This window comes from Salvelinus sp. IW2-2015, linkage group LG4q.2 (assembly GCF_002910315.2).
Source record: "Salvelinus sp. IW2-2015 linkage group LG4q.2, ASM291031v2, whole genome shotgun sequence".
NCBI lineage: Eukaryota > Metazoa > Chordata > Actinopteri > Salmoniformes > Salmonidae > Salvelinus > Salvelinus sp. IW2-2015.
In genome coordinates, this window is record NC_036843.1 from 13,515,494 (window position 1) to 13,527,277 (window position 11,784).

Genomic DNA, 11,784 nt, shown 5'->3' on the forward strand with positions numbered 1-11,784 from the left:
CATATGTGGCATTGTGTTGTGTGACAAAACGGCACATTTTAGAACGGCCTTTTATTGTCTCCAGCACAAGGTACACCTGTGTAATGAGCATGCCATTTAATCAGCTTCTTGATATGCCACACCTGCCTATAGCTATACTACCCTGCCTTTCTAAGGTCTTCGAAAGCCAAGTTAGCAAACAGATTACTGACCATTTCGAATCCCACCGTACCTTCTCCGCTATGCAATCTGGTTTCAGAGCTGGTCATGGGTGCACCTCAGCTACGCTCAAGGTCCTAAACGATATCATAACAGCCATCGATAAGAGACAATACTGTGCAGCCTTATTAATCGACCTGGCCAAGGCTTCCGACTCTGTCAATCACCACATTCTTATCGGCAGACTCAACAGCCTTGGATTCTCAAATGATTGCCTTGCCTGGTTCACCAACTACTTCTCTGATATAGTTCAGTGTGTCAAATCTCTGGCAGTCTCTGGCAGGACCTCTGGCAGGACCTCTGGCAGTCTCCATCGGGGTGCCACAGGATTCAATTCTCGGGCCGACTCTCTTCTCTGTATACATCAATGATGTCGCTCTTGCTGCTGGTGATTCTCTGATCCACCTCTACACAGACGACACCATTCTGTATACCTCTGGCCCTTCTTTGGACACTGTGCTAACTAACCTCCAGACGAGCTTCAATGCCATACAATTCTGTGGCCTCCAACTGCTCTTAAATGCAAGTAAAACTAAATGCATGCTCTTCAACCGATCACTGCCCGCACCTGCCTGTACACTCTCCTTCCAGACTCACATTAAGCAACTCCAATCCAAAATTAAATTTATTATCGGCTTTCTATTTCGCAACAAAGCATCCTTCACTCATGCTGCCAAACATACCCTCGTAAAACTGACCATCCTACCAATCCTCGACTTCGGCGACGTCATTTACAAAATAGCCTCCAACACTCTACTCAACAAATTGGAGGCACTCTATCACAGTGCCATCTGTTTTGTCACCAAAGCCCCATATACTACCCACCACTGTGACCTGTATGTTCTCGTTGGCTGGCCCTCGCTTCATACTCACCGCCAAACCCACTGGCTCCAGGTCATCTACAAGTCTCTGCTAGGTAAAGCCCTGCCTTATCTCAGCTCACTGGTCACCATAACAGCATCCACCCGTAGCACGCGCTCCAGCAGGTATATCTCACTGGTCACCCCCAAAGCCAATTCTTCCTTTGGCCGCCTTTCCTTCCAGTTCTCTGCTACCAATGACTGGAACGAACTGCAAAAATCACTGAAGCTGGAGACTCTTACCTCCCTCACTATCTTTAAGCACCAGCTGTCAGAGCAGCTCACAGATCACTGCACCTGTACATAGCCCATCTGTAAATAGCCCATCCAACTACCTCATCCCCATACTGTATTTATTTATTTATCTTGCTACTTTGCACCCTAGTATCTCTACTTGCACATTCATCTTCTGCACATCTACCATTCCAATGTTTAATTGCAATATTGTAATTACTTCGCCACCATGGCCTATTTATTGCCTTACCTCCCTTATCCTACCACATTTGCACACACTGTATATAGACTTTTCTACTGTATTATTGACTGTATGTTTGCTTATTCCATGTGTAACTCTGTGTTGTTGTATGTGTCGAACTGCTTTGCGTTATCTTGGCCAGGTCGCAGTTGTAAATGAGAACTTGTTCTCAACTAGCCTACCTGGTTAAATAAAGGTGAAATAAATAAAATAAATAAAATTTTCTACACTTCGGTTGGCTGGGACTCCCTGTCTTTTAGAATTGTTTTTTTATTTTTTATTTAAGCTTTATTTAGAAGGGCCAGACACTGGTTGATATTTGTTTATAAAGCTGTCTTACGGAAACTTCCTAATTATCTTAACTCAAAAATCCAGTGGTCAAACAGTATTTATCAGACTCGTTCACAGGACATGCTAGTGCTAGAGATAACCCGGATTCACTCTGAGTTGGGCAAAACGGCATTTGAATATCATGCTCCATACTCATGGAATAAATTGCAGAGAGAACTCCAGTTAGATGTTTTGGTGCCTGTAAGACAGTTAAATGTACATTACATGAACTTTTTATTATAAACTGTGATTGCTTTTTGTAATGTGTGTTTTTCTAATAGAAGTTCATTTATTTTAATATTTTTAATCTCAATCTTGTACTTTTTATATGTTTTATAATTTTGTTTGGTTTTAAATTCTTATTAATTGCTGTGTTGTATTTATTGTTGTATCACAGGGCATAACTGTAAAAGAGACTCAGCTTGTTTCCCCTGTTTAAATAAAGGTTAATAAATAAATATACACTACCGTTCAAAAGTTTGGGGTCACTTGGAAATGTCCTTTTTTGTTTTTTAGAAAAGCAAATTTTTTGTCCATTAAAATAATATCAAATTGATCAGAAATACAGTGTAAACATTGTTAATGTTGTAAATGACTATTGTAGCTGGAAAAGGCTGATTCTTTTTTAAATAGCTTTTTTTTCAAATACAAGGACATTTCTAAGTGGCCCCAAACTTTTGAACGGTAGTGTATATATAGATAACTTCCTAATAATGACTTGTTTTAACCCATAAACGTATTAATGAATGCCTAAACTTAACCGTTGAAATTTGACGTTTATCCCCCATATTAAAAGGAGGTGTGTGCAAAGCTGTTGGGAATGTGTTTGAGAAGACTTAAAAGGGGCGGGGAGTAGATTCATATCGGTACGGTTTGGGGGATACTAACTTGTCTAGTAATGCAACATAAAAATGTTCATCTATTAAGAAACATTTAGATAAATGAGGTTCAGGCTTATATGTCAAATCATGGGGGTAAATAAAAGTTATGTATGAGTTTTAGTCACTTTAATAGAGTTTATTATTAGCTTTCTTGGTTTAGCCACAGAGTTTCTAATCCCAGATGCGCAACATCGCGAGACTTCCGGGAACGCTTGCGAAGCAGACCAAGCAGACCAGGCCGGGGTTTGGGGTTTGAGAAGTCAATGAGAGAAGTGAAAAATTATTTTGTAGTTGTTAATTTTCTCAAAATCTAAAGGCACAGCCTAGATTCAAGCCAATGCCTTAAGTAGTTAAACATATTATTACTCCAACCTTGTGAAAGTGACAAACGGACACATTTTCCTTTTCGTCAAAAACTGCTTTATATTGAAGGAGTACATTAGACTTGACGGCCTGCACGTGCAGTTCGGCGTGAGACAGCCGTTAGACCCGATTACTTGTTTCTGCGGATGAGGTTAGCTAGCCAACATCACCATTGATATCGCCTACAAGTGTGATCAGGGATTTCTATTGGAGAAGCAGTTTCTGTCTATCTTCATACTGTACTGCCTTTGGTTTAACCTTGTCTGTGTGTGTGACGAGATTGAAGCCCAGGCGATTCTGATGCACAATTTCCCACAAAGCACCTGTTTTTCCTCGGAAAATTCAATTTTCCGCTTCCTCAGTAGACCATGATGTTCTCAAATGTGCCCGCTGTTCCGTTTGTGACAAAGCTGTGCCATTTTCGCAGTTCCCATGGCAAGACTGAGGCCCAGGGTGTATTGCAGGCTCAGCGAAACAGACAGAGAGATAAAGAGGAAGAGAAACAAATTATGAGGGAGGATTCAATTAGACAGAGGTGGCTTTCCTCCAGAGGCAGGAGTGAATCATGCTGTCAGACCACTGGCCTCTGTGGGCCAGCTCAGAGTCTCAGACACCAAGGATCTATTTGTTTGGGGGATTATATGATTATAAACTGGTCAACTCTGATACAAAAGTTAACTTGTCCAGCAGGACCCTGACTTCAAATTGCCCATCATGCATGTTGCCCAGCTTTTTGCCTGTTCCCTGCACCGCACTATACATTTCACATTATACACATTGAGATAACAGCATGGTAGCTTAGCCTATGTAGAACTTGCAACATATATTAGGCACGTGATATTGAGCAGAAATGGAATCTAAGTGTTTATGCAAAAATAAATCAAAAACAGACGGGAAAACACGTGCATTATCATAATTATGATTATTCTAAGTGTAAATAGTGTGACTGAGACAGATGACTCTCTAATCTCAACCACTTAATTACCCTCTTACCCCTTAACGGGGCTTTTATACACTAACAACCACTTCTATTATCCCCTTTTAGTATTAGCACAGAGAGAGAGAGAGAAATAGAGAGAGAAATAGAGAGATAATTAGAGAGAGAGAGAGAACGCACAGGAGGTTTGTTTTAATGTTGGCCATTAAACCAAATGAGTCCTGTGAAAAGGGATCAGAAAACAAACAGGATGCTCTTGAGTGGTCCCAACATCAACACAGGGAATTACCATTATCATTATTATCATCATTATGTTTATCAGACCTCTCGCTCTCACTTATTGCCTCAGTATGAGACTGCACATTTCTCTGTCAAGTTGCCATTTGGAAATTAATTTAAAAAGCCACATTTTAGATTGAGGGCAACTCACTGCAACTCCCCAACGGACTCGGGAGAGGTGAAGGTGGAGTCATGCGTCCTCCGAAACATGACCCGCCTAACCACTTCCTCCTTAACACCCGCCAGCTTAACCCGGAAGCCAGACGCACCAATGTGTCAGATGAAACATCGTTCAACAGGGGGAAAAGGGTCGCTAGAGCGCAATGAACCCATTAAAGCCCCCACGGCCAAACCCTCCCCTAACCCGGATGACGCTGGGCCAATGGACTCCCGTCCACGGCCAGTTGTGGCACAGCCCAGGAATGAACCCGGGTCTGTAGTAACACCTTAGACCGCTGCGCCAATCGGAAGGCCCACAGCTTTGACCTTTCTGAAGGAGAAAATATTTTAATAAAGGTAATTAACTAATTAAGGAGAATTAACAACCTCAAGAGTCTCCATTGTACCCCAGGAACAGCTGCAGGTACACACACACACAGTTGCTATGGATACCTTATTTTGATAAGGTATCCATAGCAGGGATAACCCCGTCTATTCCCTCTGTGTGTAAGATGGATCTACTTTCATGTGTTGCTCTGATGTTACAAATTAGGTTCTTTACCCGCTGCCCCTAACAGACTACCTGCATTGTCCCTTTATAAATACATACATTGAGCTGATTGTATTTAGATTATGTATGGGCAGGCTGAAATGCATTGTGCTGTCAGTTTGTTCAGTCTTAATTACTTAATTAACCTTTCTCAACACACCAATTAGAACAATTCTGGGACCCACCTTAGCCACCCCCTCCCCTCCTCTTCACCCCTCCTCCTTTTCCAGAGAGGTCTGTACAGTTGAGTTGCTGGTAATCACTCACAGTCTGTTTCTACATAACTAATAGGCTCATTACTGGTGGAGAACAGGCATATGGTACCAGAGCAGACACAGTCATGGTTTCCAATGTTTGCTCTTTGTCAGGGAGGGAGGGCGTGAGGGGGCTGTCTGGCAACCCCTTTTCATTTCTAGCATCTCTCAATTCCAATAACAGATTGTAATTGCTGTCCTACAAATACAAGTGTAAGTCACCCCCCACAAATATGTGTGTTAGTGCCCATACATGCATGTGTGTATGTATGCATGTTTGTATTAACACAAGCTGCCTCTCCTCAGCCTCAGAGGGGGTTAGGCTGAGCAGCATGGCGGTCTAAACACTTCCGCATGCATCACATCACTGACTGCACAAACAGGTTACATAACATTCACTCTAGGGAACAACCCTCTCCTCACCCTCCACACCTCTCGCGTCATCCTGACCCCAGTGCACGGAAGCAGGCAGGGTGATGTCCAGGCTCTGCCACAGGGGTTAAAGCTCTCATCCCACTCCCCACTCGGGGAGAAACCTCTGCTTAGAGGCTAACCCCAGCTCAGCTATCACTGTCAGTACTGATGGGGTGAGCATCACAGCTATGGTGGGGTGAGAGGGGGAGAGGGAGAGAGGATACTGCCCTAAAAAAGGGGAGAAAGAGAGGGGGAGAGAGAGAAGCTCAGTCATATTTATGTCAGTGATTTCTGTTGCAGTGCACAGAGGGATAGATATAGAGAGCCAGAGGGGGAATGGAGAGCTCAATGGCCAAGCTGAGGCCAAGCGTCGCCAATATTTTTCCATATGTATCTGTTTTACATTTGTACATCCCCTTTGCAGCAATGCTGTCCATGGAGAACCGCAGTCTTTTCCAAATGCATGTAGACTCTAGTCTACAGAGAAGGTGGCCAGGTTTGTTTCGCAGCACAGTGTCCCTCATTACATTTACATTTAAGTCATTTAGCAGACGCTCTTATCCAGAGCGACTTACAAATTGGTGCATTCACCTTATGATATCCAGTGGAACAACCACTTTACAATAGTGCATCTAACTCTTTTAAGGGGGAGGGGGGGTTAGAAGGGTTACTTTATCCTATCCTAGGTATTCCTTTTAAACACAGCAAATAAACCTCAATTACTGAATAATTTATTCAGCCTTTAAAAGCAGACTGTTATCAATGGGAACCGAAGATAAAGAGGATGGGCTGGATGGAGGCAGATCAGAGCAGAGCAGATGGGAGGATTTCAACATGATAACTGTGTGTGATGCAAACTCACAAGTCACTAATGATCTGGGGACATGAAATGTTACCTGCAGCGATGTTGTTGTCTGTGTTGTTGTTGTAGTAGATGTTGTTCTCTCTCTCTCTCTGTGTGTGTGTGTGTGTGTTTCTGCACATGTGTTTGTGTGTTTACGCATCTGTGTTTGTGTCTGTCTGTATCTGTGTCTGTGGGAGACATTAGGAAGTTTTGACAGAGTGTGGGCTAGAGGTTGACATGGGAAACAGGACTCCTGTCAGAGTGATTTTTATTGGGATAGGACAGGAAAGTTGTCGGGGTTATAGAACTGTTGCGGGATTTGGACAGTACACAACAAAAATTAACAGGACAAGACAGGACAGGAATTAATTCATTTTTACTCACGTGTCAACCTCTTGTGTGGGCTGTGACATGGACCAGGACAATACAGAATGCTGTTACAGTTACAACTCTTCCATCTAACCCCACAACACAACACCTCTCCCCATCTTAACCCAAACATAGACAACAACATGACCAAGCCCTCACCTCTGGATGCAGAATGCTAATTTAGAGGAGAAGAGTTGCCGGGAGCAGATAAGAGAAGGGTTACATGGGGAGGAAGTGTCCTTCTTCTCCAGGCTGAGATAGCCACTCTGGGATGGGATGTTGGGGTGGGGGGTTCCAGCGTGGTTCTGTAGATTACAACAGTCTGGTCATTACTGAAGGTGTCAGGTGAAGAGTGGGCGAGGAGGAACATGGTGTGTCAGACACATTTTCCTGTGTGGATCTGCTCATTAATCTTCACACGACCTTCATGGATGGGAGGATGAGAGAGGAAAAGAAAGGTATAATATCAGGATGTGCTGATGAGTGTTTTTGTGGACAGGTTTGAAGGATGAGGGTGTTGTATGGAGATTACATTTCCTCCCTGTTGACAGTGATGGGAGACAGCTGTTTCATAGCGCCAGCAGCATACCACACTGCATCCCACTGCTGGCTTGCTTCTGATGCTGAACAGGGTCGGTCCTGGTCAGTCCCTGGATGGGAAACCAGATTCTGCTGGAAGTGCTGCTGTAGGGCCAGAAGGGGGCATTCTTCCCTCTGGTCAAGGAGATCCCAATGCCCCAGGGCAGTGAAGGGGACATTGCCCTGTGTAGGGTGCTGTCTTGCAGATGGACGTTAAACGGTTGGCCTGACTCTCTGTGATCATTAAAAAACCCATGGCTTATTGTAAGAGTAGGGGTGTTCACCCCGGTGTCATGGCTAAATGCACAACCTGGCCCAATTCCATCACGGCCACCTAATCATCCCCTAATTGTGTGGTGAGTGTTATGGCACAACATTGGTTGACGGCATCACCTTGGGGTGGCAGGTAGCCTAGTGGTTAGAGCATTGGGCCAGTAACTGAAAGGTTGCTGGATCTAATTCCTGAGCTGACAAGGTAAAAATCTGTTGTTCTGCCCCTGAACAAGGCAGTTAACCCACTATTCCCTGGTAGGCCGTCATTATAAATAAGAATTTGTTCTTAACTGACTTTAGTTAAATAAAGGTTAAATTAAAAACAACCTGGTGGGTGCTACACCTTGGTGGTGGATGAGGTGAGTTTCCCCCTACTATGTAAAGTGCTTTGAGTACCTCAGTTGGTAGAAAAGCGCTACATATACTGAACAAAAATATAAAACCCAACAATTTAAAAGATGTTACTGAGTTAGTTCATATAAGGAAATCAGTCAATTGAAATAAATGAATTAGGCCCTAATCTATGGATTTCACATGACTGGGAATACAGATATGCATCCGTTGGTCACAGAAACCTTTACCAATACGTATCTGGTGTGACCACCATTATCCGCATGGAGAGCAAAACATCTCCTTTGCATAGAGTTGATCAGGCTGTTGATTGTGACCTATGGAATGTTGTCACACTCCTCTTCAATGGCTGTGCAAAGTTTCTGGATATTGGCAGGAACTGGAACACGCTGTCATACACATTGATCCAGAGCATACCAAATGGTCTGGTGAGTATGCAGGCCATGGAAGAACTGGGACCATTTCAGCTTGGGGCCGTGTATTATCATGCTGAAACATGAGGTGATGGCAGTGGATGAGTCACAGTATCTTTTTGCATTCAAATTGCCATCGATAAAATGCAATTGTGTTCATTGTCCATTTTTTAAATTTCAATTTTTTTCATAGCTTTTGCCTGCCGATACCATAAGTCCACCGCCACCATGGGGCACTCTGTTCACAACGTTGACATCTGTAACGGCTCTCGTTTGTAGAATGATGAAGAGTGGACCAAGGCGCAGCGTGGTAAGCGTACATCGTGATTTTTATTGATGACACCAAAACAAAATAACAACGACAAAAAACGAAAGCGAACAGTTCTGTCAGGCACAGACACTAAACAGAAAACAAGATCCTACAAAACCCAAAAGGAAAATTAACACTTATATATGATCCCCAATCAGAGAGAACGATAGACAGCTGCCTCTGATTGGGAACCACACTCGGCCAAAACCAAAAGAAATAGAAAACATAGACTTTCCCACCCGAGTCACACCCTGACCTAACCAAACATAGAGAATAATAAGGATCTCTAAGGTCAGGGCGTGACAACATCAGATAATTGCTCGCCCACACAACACCATACACCATCGAAGGTGAGCATTTGCCCACTGCAGTCAGGTCAAGACCCTGGTGAGGACGACAAACATACATATGGGCTTCCCCGAGACGATTTCTGACAGTTTGTGCAGAAATGCTTCTGCTTCAGCTGTCCGGGTGGCTGGTCTCAGACGTAAAGAAGCTGGATGTGGAGGTCCTGGGCTGGCATGGTTACACGTGGTCTGCGGTTTTGAGGCCGGTAAGACGTACTGCAAAATTCTCTAAAACGACATTGGAGGCTGCTTATGGTAGAGAATTGATTGTTAATTTCTCTACCATAAGCCGCAAATTTGGTAACAGCTCTGGTGGACATTCCTACAGTCAGCATGCCAATTACACGTTCCCTCAATTTGAGACATCTATAGCAGTGTGTTGTGTGACAAAACTGCACATTTTAGAGTGCCCTTTTATTTTCCCCAGCACAAGGTGCACCTGTGTAATGATCATGCTTTTTAATCAGCTTCTTGATATGCCACGAAAGGTGTACGGATTATCTTGGCAAAGGAGAAATTCTCACTAACAGGGATGTAACATTTCTGGGATCTTTTATTTCAGCTCATGAAACATGGGACCAACACTTTTACATGTTCCATTTATATTTTTGTTCATCTAGTATGATATGTTACGAATTACAATTCGTAAAATATTACGACCAGGCTGGGTATTTTGGTTTGGGGGTTAGGGATTAGTATGGGGGCTGTTGGAAGGGGGGTAGAATATTTATGAAATGGGCATGTGCAATCAAAGGAAGAGTGAAATTTCCACTAAACTTCTGACTTGGGATGTGGGATGTTCCACTGTCAAAATTATATTTCAACATTCCAAATCCTAAACCCACACTAGTCCAGACACTCACTTTGGGATTTAGTCATCCGATTAGAGATAATTGTCTGAAGCAACATCATAACGCTCTTACATGCATATTTGCAATGCTCAACACCTACTCATTTAATATCATACATGTCTGATCATCCAAACTTTGGCCCACCAGTTCTGTGGTGTGTGTCCTAAAACACAGAATTGTGTATGAGTGGGCTATAGACAGTGTCTCTGTGTTTTATCTAACCTCTATTTAGCCAGGTAGATCATTGAGAACACAATTTACAATGACAATAATGTGTAATATACAGTAGGCCTACACTCATCCAGCCTGATCACCTGTACTCTCCACACCCATTGAATTATTTACCCAGCCTGGTGAAGTAACACACATTAATAATTAATTCCGTCTCTCTTGCATGATATCACCCGCCCTGTAGCACATCTAGTGTAGAACCTGACAGGGGCGTGTATTTGCTTACTGCCCGTCTACTGTATCTGTCTTGTTTCTCTACAGGAAACATTTGCACACAGAATAAGAATGAAAAAATGTTCAGAGTTCTCAATTTCCCCAGTGCCAATGTCTTAATTAGTTGGGGCAAATATGGTTTGTTTCTGAAAGGGGAGACTGTAATTGAGAGAGTGTATGCTGTTTCACAACCGGCCATGATTGGGTGTCCCATAGGGCGGCGCACAATTGGCTCAGTGTCGTCCAGGTTTGGCCGGTGTAGGCCCTCATTGTAAATAAGAATTTGTTCTTAATTGACTTGCCTAGTTAAATGAAGGTTCAATAAAATAAATATTTTTAAAAAGCATTACAAAAACAAAAAAAATTGTTAGCTAGTAGACAGTAGTGTCACTTCTCTGATCTACAGGATCATACTGCACTGATCCAAGGCAAGTACAGGGAGGACGCCCGGCTCCCACTCCAGCTCTCATCGGCCGGGAGCACTGCACTGAAAGACTTCAACACACACATTCCGTAACATGGGTTATTTTATACATTTTCAATGTGTTATTCAGCAGCAAAATCCCATCTCAGAATAATGCTGCAACCCCCATGAGAGCAGACAGCCTCAGATCACATTAACATTAGAATAGCTGCTATGACAGCTATGGGACAGAAACAGGTTGTGTTATTATAGAGGAATCAATCAAACACAACGACTGTGTCCCAGGTGGCTGTGAAATCTGATGACCTAAATCCCCCCTGTATTCATCATGGTTCTCCTGGAGACTTCCTCACTTCCTGTAACTGGGATGAAGGGGAAACAAGCAGGATGATGGAGAAGACATCAACACACTGTTGGCACAACATCAGATAGTCCCAATGTGCCGTCCCCTGGGGGAGCGAGACAATGCAGATATATGTGCAGCAGTTTACCTAGTGTGTCTCCAGAGACATCACTCCCTCTCAGAGAGACACTGGACCCACAGGAAGTCGCTCAATGTGTTTTTCAGCGTGGTTGTTGTTGTTTGTGTGAGTCATGACATCCACAGGAAGTTTTGTATGCAACTTCCTGTAGTCAACCAGCATGAGGGCACCTGCATTTTAGTAGAAAGGTTACAATGCGGAAAGAGGGACAAATTAACATCCGCCATCCTTAATTGTTCACACATTCTGAGTGTGAACTTTTGGATCGTTGTGCACCGTCTGCAGACATGCTGCAGCTGCATCGTTCACACAGAGACTCAGAACCTCAGGGCACTACTGCACACAGGGAATGGGGCGTACTGAGTCCCCCTCGGGTGCGAGAGTAAGCGGGCCGAGA